Source organism: Dasypus novemcinctus, chromosome X (assembly GCF_030445035.2).
Source record: "Dasypus novemcinctus isolate mDasNov1 chromosome X, mDasNov1.1.hap2, whole genome shotgun sequence".
Taxonomy (NCBI): Eukaryota; Metazoa; Chordata; class Mammalia; order Cingulata; family Dasypodidae; genus Dasypus; species Dasypus novemcinctus.
In genome coordinates, this window is record NC_080704.1 from 149,294,298 (window position 1) to 149,304,647 (window position 10,350).

General features: G+C 40.1%; 1 non-coding gene across 1 annotated transcript; it reads right to left on the bottom strand.

The window, feature by feature from the left end:
- Positions 1–5,266: 5,266 nt before the first annotated feature.
- Positions 5,267–5,373, bottom strand: LOC111761364 (U6 spliceosomal RNA). Its single transcript, XR_002794753.1, has one exon. It is a non-coding gene; the product is annotated as a U6 spliceosomal RNA (small nuclear RNA).
- Positions 5,374–10,350: the final 4,977 nt, after the last annotated feature.

Sequence of the window (10,350 nt, forward strand, 5' to 3'; positions counted from 1 at the left end):
GGTTCAAACCCCGGGCCTCCTTGACCCATGTGGAGCTGGCCCACGCGCAGTGCTGATGCGCGCAAGGAGTGCCCTGCCATGCAGGGGTGTCCCCCGTGTAGGGGAGCCCCACACGCAAGGAGTGCGCTCCGTAAGGAGAGCCGCCCAGCGTGATAGAAAGTGCAGCCTGCCCAGGAATGGCGCTGCCCACACTTCCCGTGCCGCTGACGACAACAGAAGCGGACAAAGAAACAAGATGCAGCAAACAGACACAGACAACCGGGGCAGAGGGGGGATGTTTAAATAAATAAATAAATCTTAAAAAAAAAAAAAAAGAACCAATACCTGGGGTTGTATCTACTTTATCTGTCTCTTGGACTCTGCTCAGGTGTGCATAAGGGCAATCCTTCTGACAACCTCCAGACTCCTTTTTAGAGACTCATAGCCATATAAACTCATTTGTCCTTTCCATTTCCCCCTTAATTTTGGTCAAACAGCATTTTTAACTCCTGTATTTATATGTAGAGAGGGATATTCTCCTGGCCCACGTTGAACCTTTAATTCAAGGTCATTTTCTACTTACGTCATCAGCTGGTACTTGGTAGTGATCCCTCGGTGCCAAGGAGGCTCATGCCCGGGTGTCATGTCCCATGCTGGGGGGAAGGCATTGATTTTACATGCTGAGTTTGGCTTTGAGACTGGCCACATTTGAGTAACATGGAGGCTGTCAGGAGGGAACTCTTAGGCACAGTGCTGCTCTAGGCCTTGTTCTTATTTCAGGCGTATAGGCTTGCAAGCATAGTCATTAGTATCAAGGGCTCACTGTTGGACCCTCATTCCTTCCTGGTCCTTGCCGTTGCACCTGGGGGACTGCCACTGCTCCCCTAGGGACCACAACAGTTTCTCTTCATCTTGAACATAGGATAATTTGACAAATATATGTCTTGGGGTGGGCCTGTTGGGGTTTTTGATGTTTGGGGTGCGTTGTGCTTCTTGGATATGTACATCTGTTTCTTTCAGTAGATTTGGGAAGTTTTCAGCCATTATTTCCTGCAACACTCCTTCTGATCCCTTTCCCTTCTCTTCTCCTTCTGGGATGCCTATAATACGTATGTTTGTGCATTTTGCATTGTCATTCAGGTCCCTATGTCCTAGCTGGATTTTTTCTATCTTTTTATCGATCAATTCTACTATCTGTTTGATTTCCGATGTACTGTCTCCACATCGCTAATTCTCTGATCTGCCTCTTCTAATCTGCTGCTATTTGCTGTGAGTGTATTTTTGATTTCTTGAACTGTGGTGTCCATTCCCATCATATCTGTTATCTTTTTGCATATGTCTGCAATTTCCCCTCTAAGTGTTGTCTTCATATTGTTAACCTCTTCCTTTACTTCATTAAATTTGTCTGTGATATATGTTCTGAGATCTTCAATTACTTGTGGGAAGTTCTGCTCCCCTTCCTGGTTTTTAGTTTGTTCTTTGGATTCAGCCATGTTTTCCTGATTACTGGTTTGGTTTGTAGATATTTGTTGCTGTCTGGTCATCATTTATCTTGACGGGTTTAATCAGTTCCTTAGCTTCTTTGTCTAGTCTTGGGGATTAATTAGCTGTTGTTTTTGCATAAGTGTTATATTCTCTCTTTGTCACTTTGTTCTTCTTATTCTAATTTCTTATTGCTGGCTGAGTTCACTTTGAAGGAAAGTATTAGGGCCAGGGAAAGGCAATTGTGTAAGAAAAGAAAATGTGTGAAGTAGTATTGGTAATAAATGTTAACAGAGCAACAATATGAGATCTGGGAGAATGGATATTAGATTCATGTAAGTTTTATAGAGTTATAGCAGTAAGTAGAGTACCTATAATGAGGTAGTTGACTGAATATGGGAGGAGTATGGTATGAATTAAAAAGCTAGTGTTTTCGTGAGAGAGGGAAAGAGAAAAGAAAGGCAATAATTTCAAGAGTGGATAAAAGACAGAAAACCAAACAAAGGTATTAAAAATTAAGAGTTAGACAATTTGGGGATTAAAAAAAGGGAGGTGGAATATAGGAGAGACAGTAGATGATGGAGGATATCAAGATGTGGGGGAAAGAGGATAGTGTAGGAAGCCAAAACCAATTCACACAGAAATGAGGCAACGGAGGATGAGGAAACTCAACAAATGTGAGGTGTTCCCTGCAGCACCTATTGTATAATTAAGATAAAATACAGTAAGAAGAAAATGAGGGACAAGAGAAAAGAGAGAAAAAAAAGAGAGAAGAAAGAAAGAAAGAAAAAGGGGGGTGGGTGAAGAAAAGGGAGGGGAACAAGTAAGGAAAAGAAATGAAGATATAGAACACCAACAACAGCAACAACAAAAAACCCCTAAATAAATGAAAAAAAAAAAAAAGACCTTGGGGGATACAATGGGAGAAAAGTCTAGGAAATAATGCAATATTAGCAACCAGGACAATAAAAAATAAAAAAATTAAAATTAAAAACAAAAAACAAAAAACAAAACGCAAACGTTGAGGGCTAGGAAAATCAAGGACCTCAGATGGGCCTCAGGGCATGGTAGATTCAGGGATGGAAAGTCTGTGATATTGCAAACTCAAGAGGTGTGAGTCTCTGGGGTATGGGCCACCAGGGTTTAGGGGACACAGACCTGGCAACTTCAAGTCTGGTTAACAGGGAGTCTGGGAGCACCGCAGTGCAACACAGCCTTCAGGGATCCCCGCAGCTGGGTGCCAGCCTTATGGGAGAGGTCACATCCGCAAACTCTGACCTATGTGTCCGAAACCCGCAATTCCCCCTCTCTCTAGGGTCTCTTCTGTGACTGTATTACCAATTCCACTTCAGGACACCTCGCACCCTGCAAGCCCCCGAAACAGCCAGTTGGGGGCGCCTCTATATTGCAGCCAATTTAAGGACACTGCAGATCCGCAGCCAGTCCTAGGGGGCGGGGCTCTAGCCGGAAGCGCTGTATCAGTGTCGGAAACCGAAATCCCATGCCTTGCAAAAGATTCCTCTAATTGGCTTCCAGATGCCTCCCACCCTGCAATCCCTCGAAACAGTCTCCAGGCGATGTCTCCATACTGCGATCCAAGGCTGCTGCAGATCAGCAGCCAGCCTTGGGGGCGGGGCTCCAGCTGGAGGCGCTATTATTAGTGTCAGAAATCTAAAATTTCCCTGCCTCACAAAAAACTCCCGACTGTCCCACCAAATCAGTTTGGGAAGGCCTCCTGCCCGCTCAGCCCCCCAGTAGCCCGCTCAGGTCTCAAGAATTCCCCAGTACTGCAGAGAATGGCCGCCCCAGCGCCGGTGCCATGGCTCCGCCAGCCCCAGGGGGGGAGCGTCCTGTGCGCAGCCCCCAACACTGTGTAAGAGAGTCCCAATTTTATCTTCCACACTAATTTTCTCTGTTACCTTCCCACGAAATCGATGTCCAGACACCTCCTGACCTGCAAAATCCCGAAATAGCCTGGTCCCCGAAGAATCTCCAAGGATACCCAGCCCCTTCTCATTGTGCGGGGAGACACGGGGGTCCCGATGGCTGGCGAGCATTCCCCGCAGCGCCCCCCCCACGTCCCAACACTGCGTTCCTCCTGCCCTCGGGCTAGCAGGGGTGCCACGGGAGCGTGCAGCAGGTCCGTGGGGCGTGCTCCCAACTGCCGCCAGCTGTTAAAGGGGCCACCGCATGGCGGCCGGGCTTCCTTTTATATTATTATTACTGATTTTCTTTTTCTTTTCTTATCTCTTTCCTTTTCCCTGGTCCTATTTATTTTCAAGGGAACACAGACAACAGCAAGGAAATAGAATAAGACAAATGAAATGTCTAAGTGATCCCTTACCATACACACAAAAACAACAACAAAATAGAAGCATAGAGTAGAGAGAGAGGCTAACCAAACTGAATAAGCACATCAAGATAAACAGATGCCAAACACCAATAAAAAATTACAAGCCATACTAAGAAGCAGGAATACATGGCCTAGTCTACCAAACAAAGTAGAAATCAGGAGGAGATACAAAACATGGAAAAACTAATCAGGAAGTCCAAACAAATGACATGAATCAATTTAATGAAGTGAAGGAAGAGATTAAGGATATTAAGAAGACACTGAGGGAACATACTGAAGAAATTGTAAACATATATAAAAAGATAATGGGTTTGATGATGATGAATGGCAAAATAAAATAAATTAAAAAATATACTGGAAGCGCGTAACAGCAGATTCGAACAGGCAGAGGAAAAAATCAAGGATGTCAAATACAGTACAGCTGAAATAACACAGATAGTAGAACAGATATATAAAAAGATAGGAAAAATCCAGAAGAGACTTAGGGATTGAATGACAACAGTAAATGCACAAGCATATGCATTACAGACATCTTAGAGAGAGAATAAAAGGGAAAGGGGGCACAAGGAATGTTGGAGGAAAAAATGGCTGAAAATTCCCCAACTCCTTTGAGGGACATGTACATATATGTCCAGATGTACAGCGCACACCACCCTACACAGTATAAATCCTAACAGGTCTACCCCAAGACATTTACTTGTCCAATTGTCCAATGCTTAAGACAAAGAGAAAATACTGAAAGCAGCAAGAGAAAAGAGATCTATCACATTCGAGGGATGCTAAATGAGAATAAGTACTGATTTCTCATCTGAAACCAGTTAGGTAAGAAGGCAGTGGTATGACATAGTTAAGGTGCTAACAAAAAAAAAAAACTGCCAGCCAAGAATATAAAAAAAGCTGGCATTCAAAAAGACTAAGAGTTCAAAATATTCACAGATAAACAGAAATAGTTTGTCAATAAGCAGCCTGTACTTCAAGAAATACAAAAGGAGATCTGCTGGTTGAATGAAAAAAAACAGGAGAGAGAGAGTTGGAGGAGAGTGTAAGAAGTAAAAAGATGAAAAGAGACATAAAAACAACATGGCAAAGTCTCTGGTTTTGTCCTCTGCTTCACCATTTCCCCAATCAGGTTCCAAATTTAAACACAAATCATCCTACCCATCTCCCTTCCTCCCACTCCATCACTCCCTCCATCCCCCACCCCCCCAATAATACACCAGTAATAGCCAAAACTACACATATATTATGTTGTAAAAATGCAGTGTTACCACTATTGGGAAGAAGGTTGTGGGTTGTGGAGATGCTCTTTGAAGATCTACAGTATCTTTTTGCTTTCCTAAGTGTTTTTGACACCATCTATACTTGCATCTAAAGCTGCATTGTATTGTCTTCTTAAAAAAAGATACATAAATCGCAAAAAAATGTTATATTAAAAAATATAAGAGATTCCCCCAAAATATGGAATGCTTCACGAATGTGCATGTCATCCTTGCTCAGGGGCCATTCTAATCTTCTCTGTATCGTTCCAATTTTAGTATATGTGCTACCAAAGTGAGCACATAGATTTATTTTTTTAAATGGCATACATAAACCTAAAGAAAATATGGGTAATATAAGTAATTCCCTGACAATAATAACTTTGAATGTTAATGGTTTAAACGCTCCAATCAAGAGACAAAGATTGGCCAAATGGATAAGGAAATAATAACCCATCTATACCCTGTCTACAAGAAACTCACCTTAAACCCAGGAACACAAGAAAGCTGAAAGTGAATGGTTGAAAAATAATTTTATGTGAGAAAAATAAGTAAAAATGGGCGGGAGTAACTATACTATTGTCTGACAAAATAGACTTTAAATGCAAAACTATTTTAAGAGACAAAGAAGACCATTATATATTAATAAAAGGAATAATCTATCAAGAAGTAAGAACAATCATAAACATTTGTGTACTTAACTAGGGTCCTCAAAATATGTGAGGAAGACATTGAAAAAACTCAGTGGAGAAATAGATGCCTCTACAATGATAGTAAGGGACTTTAATACACTATTATCACCATTAAACAGAACATATGGACAAAGTATTAATAAAGAAAAAGAGTCCTTGAACAATACATTAGAGGTTCCGCCTCAAATGGCATATAATAACATTACAACCAAATGCAGGGGGATTAACTTTCTTCTTGAGCACACACGGATCGTTCTTCAGGATCGAACACATGCTAGGCACAGAACTACATGCAATCAATTCAGAAAAACTGAAATCATGCAAAGTAATTTCTCTGACCACAATGGAATGAAGTTGGAAATCAGTAAGGGTCAGAGAATCAGATTAAGCAAAATGATGTGGAATTTAAACAACGCACTCTCAGACCATCAGTGGGTCAATGAGGGAGTTATGAAAGAAATCAGTAACTACCTTGAATTGAATGAAAATGATAACACAATGTATCAAAATGTAAAGAATGGGAGGAGGGGCAAGATGGCATCGGAGTAAGTGCACCCACATCATCTCTCCAAAAAATGGCTGAGTGGGGGCAAAATCCTGTCTCCGTGAGCTGTTTTGGGAACCTGAAAACCAGGAAGCTTCAGGGCATCAATCTGGACAGAGTGTGACAAAAGGAGTGATTGTTCAAGGTAAATCCTTGAGTTTCTGGTGCTTGAGGCTGGAACTGTGGGATGGCTAAGCCCCTCCCTTGGGGCAGGAATCCACAGCATTACCTGACACTCGCAGGTTAGTCAAGTGAAAGAGACGAACTCCAAGAGTGGGAGGGTTCTGGTGAAAGGTGAAGGATCCATTGAGTATGGGTTCTACTGTCTAGACCCCTTTTTTTGAGCTTTGAGGAGCATACCAGCTAGCTTGAGGAGAAATCAGGGAGAGGGGAGAGGTGAATCTGCTAAGGCAGCCTGACTCACCTTATCATCCCAGGGATAGGGAAAATTGGTCTGGGAGAAAGTGGAGTCAGGAAATTAAATAGTCCTGTGTAACCCCCCTAAGGGAGGGGGACAGTAGGAAGTGCTTAATAAGCTTCCAAGAGCATATTTAGTGTTCACAGCAAGAGTCATGTTTTTCTGTGGTAAGTTAAGTCACCAGGGTCCCATTTGATTTTCAAAAGGGAACTCATGCAGGTTATTGCTTCCTGCTGCCCTGGGAGAAAAAATCAGTTAGAAAAATAAGGGGGGGGGGGAGGAATGATTCCTAACTGACAGTTTATCCAATTGCAAAGAATCAATCCTGCTCCAAGATTGAAGAGCTAATCAACCCAGCAGTATGGTTTCGGTCAGTGGAGGAGTTTTGCCTTCAATATACATTGTCTCTAGTTCAATTCCCAGAGTAGTGACCCACTGGGCTATTAAACATGTAGTTGATACTTTAGGACAGGGAAAACATAGACATTATCCTTGTAATAGCTTCCCTTCGATCTCTTATTTTTCAAATAAAAAAGGATACTTTTGTTATATAATTTAACTTAGTTTGCTCACTAAACCCACTTCAAAATCTGCAGTGAGAAAGCTGCAGGGTAATTGATTGGTAAGCACTGATGGCCTGACAATCTCCACAGGAGCATAAGAGGGAAGTCTGTTTATTCTTAATTTTGGTTAACTTCTTGCTTGTCGATTTGTCTGGTTTAGTTTTTCTTATCTTTCTTCCCTTTTATCCCCCCTCCTTTTTTAAATTAGGTGCAGCCAGTTTGTTTCTTGTTTACTGTTTCCCCTTCCTCAGTTTCCTCTTTTAAGTGTTGTAGCAGTTTGATATAGTTATGAATTCCAAAGATAGATATTGGATTATGTTTGTAATTTGATCTGTACCTGGGCATAATTAAGTTATGATTAGGGTTTTGATTGGGCCATATCATTAGGGCATTGAGTCCCCACCCACTGGGGTAGGGACTCACAGATAAATGGCATGGCAAAGGACAGAGGTAGGGGTTCTTAAAGTTGGAGTGTTGATGTTAGAGTTTGATTCTGAAGTCTTAAGCTGGAGCTCTGGTGAAAGAGACAGAGCCATTCTCCTGATAGTCTACTTCTGACCTGGTAAAGAGAGGAAAAGCCTAGAGAGTCTCATAGTCTACAGCTGATCTTATGGAGAAAACAGAGGAACTGAGCCCAGAGGAACCCAAGAAGCCTGAACCCTTGCAGATGTTGGCAGCCATCTTGCTCCAAAATGTGAAAATAGACTTTGGTGAGGGATTTAACTTATGCTTTATGGCCTGTTATCTGTAAGCTTTAACCCCAAATAAATACCCTTTATAAAAACAAACCAATTTCTAGTATTTTGGATCAGCATCCATTTGGTTGACTAACACATGTGTGTACTGATTTTGACTACCAATGCTATCTCTTTTTCCTCATACATCTTTCTATCTTTCACCTTCTGTGGTTGTTCTTATATTCCACCTATCTTTGTTTAGCCCACAGCTTTTCTGGCTTTTTATTTCTAACACATCTATTCTATTTTCTATCTTTTATTAACTCTTTCTGTTTTTGACCTTTCTTTTCTCTTTCCCTCTCTCCTCATCAAACTGGCGTATTAATTCATGCTGTATTCTTCTCCATATTAAGTTTCTCATTTCATTGTACATACTCCACTTTTTTATTATTACAAATCTACACTGCTTACATGAGTTTAATACTCATTCTCCTAGGTCTTACACAGTTGTTCTGTCAACTTCTTAAAAATATTTATTTATTTTTAATTGTATTTTTGAAGACACATAGATCACAAAAAATGTTACATTAAAGAAAATGAGTGGGGTGAAGGGGGTGGGGGGTATATGGGACCTATTTTTTAATGTAATATTAAAAAATAAATAAAGACAAAAAATAAAAAATAAAAATATAAGAAGTCCCCATATAACCCACACACCACCCCACCCACTCCTTCATCTTCAACCACTTCTTTCATCATTGTGGCACATTCATTGCATTTGGTGAGTACATTTTGGAGCACTGCTGCAACACATGGATAGCAGTTTACAATGCAGTTTACACTCATCCTCAGTACTTTTACTATCTATATTACTATTATATTTTTTTCTTTAGTAAACTCTTTTATTTTCCCTGGCCCTGAACTTTTTCCTTCAAGAGAACTTAGACTACAGCAAGGAAATAGAATAAGAAGAACAAAGTTTTAAAGAGAAAACTTACACACACAAAAACAGCAACTAAACAAAACACAAAACTAGATGGAGAAGCTAATCAACTGAACAAATGCATCAAGGTAAAATGATGACCAGACAGCAACAAAAATTACAAACCATACCAATAATCAGGAAGACATGGTGCAGTCCAATGAACAAACTAAAATCCAGGAAGAGGAGCAGAACAACAAACTAATCAAAGCTGTACAAACAAATATCATGGACCACCTTAATGAATTGATTGAAGAGATGAGATTAAAGGTATTAAGAAAACACTTCAAAAGCATACTGAAGAAATTGTAAACATATTCAAAAAGTTAACAAATATGATGTTGATGAATGGCACAATAAAAAATATACTCTCAGCAAATAAGAGCAGATTTGAACAGGCAAAGGAAAGAATTACTGATGTGGAAGACAGCATATTTGAAATCAAACAGATAGAATTGATGGATAAAAAGAAAGAAAAAATCCAGCAGGGATTTAGGGATTTGAATGACAAAAACAAACACACAAACCTATGCATCATAGGCATCCTAGAAGGACAAGAGAAGGGAAAGGGGACCGAAAGGATGTCGGAGGAAATAACGGCTGAAAAGTTCCCAAGCCTACAGAAGGAGATGGGTGCACATGACCAGGAAGCACAGTGCACTCCAAACAGTATAAATTCCAACAGGCCTTCTTGGAGACATACACTTTGCTCAAAGCAAAGAGAAAATACTGAAGGCAGTAAGAAATAAGAGAACCATGACATACAAGGGAAGCTCAATAAGATTTAGTTCTGACTTCTCACATAAAAGAATGGAGCCAAAACGGCAGTGGTATGACATAGTTAAGGTACTAAAAGAAAAAAAATTCCAGCTAAGAATACTCTATCCATCAAAGTTTGCACTCAAAAATGACAGAGTTCAAATACTTACAGATAAACAGAAATTAACAGAGTATGTCAATAAGAAATCTGCCCTTCAGTAAAGACTAAAGGGAGTTCTGCAGGTTGGAATTAAAAAATAGGAGAGACAGAATTGAAAGAGAGTGTAAGAACAACTAAAAATAGAAAAGATAAATAAAAACAAAATATGAAATGCATTAATTCAAAGAGAATATGGCTAATGTAAGTAATTCCTTGAAAGTAATAACACTGAATGTTAATAGATTAAACTCACTAGTCAAGAGACACAGGTTGGCAAAATAGATAAGGAAGTATGACTCATCTATATGCTGTCTATAATAAACACACCTTAGACACAAGGATTCAAGTTGGATAAAAGTGAATGGCTGGAAAACAATCTTACAAGCAAACAATAACCAAAAAAGGAAAAGAGTAGCTATACTAATATTGGACAAAATAAACTTTAAATGCAAAACTATTGTGAGGAATAAAGATGGACACTGTTT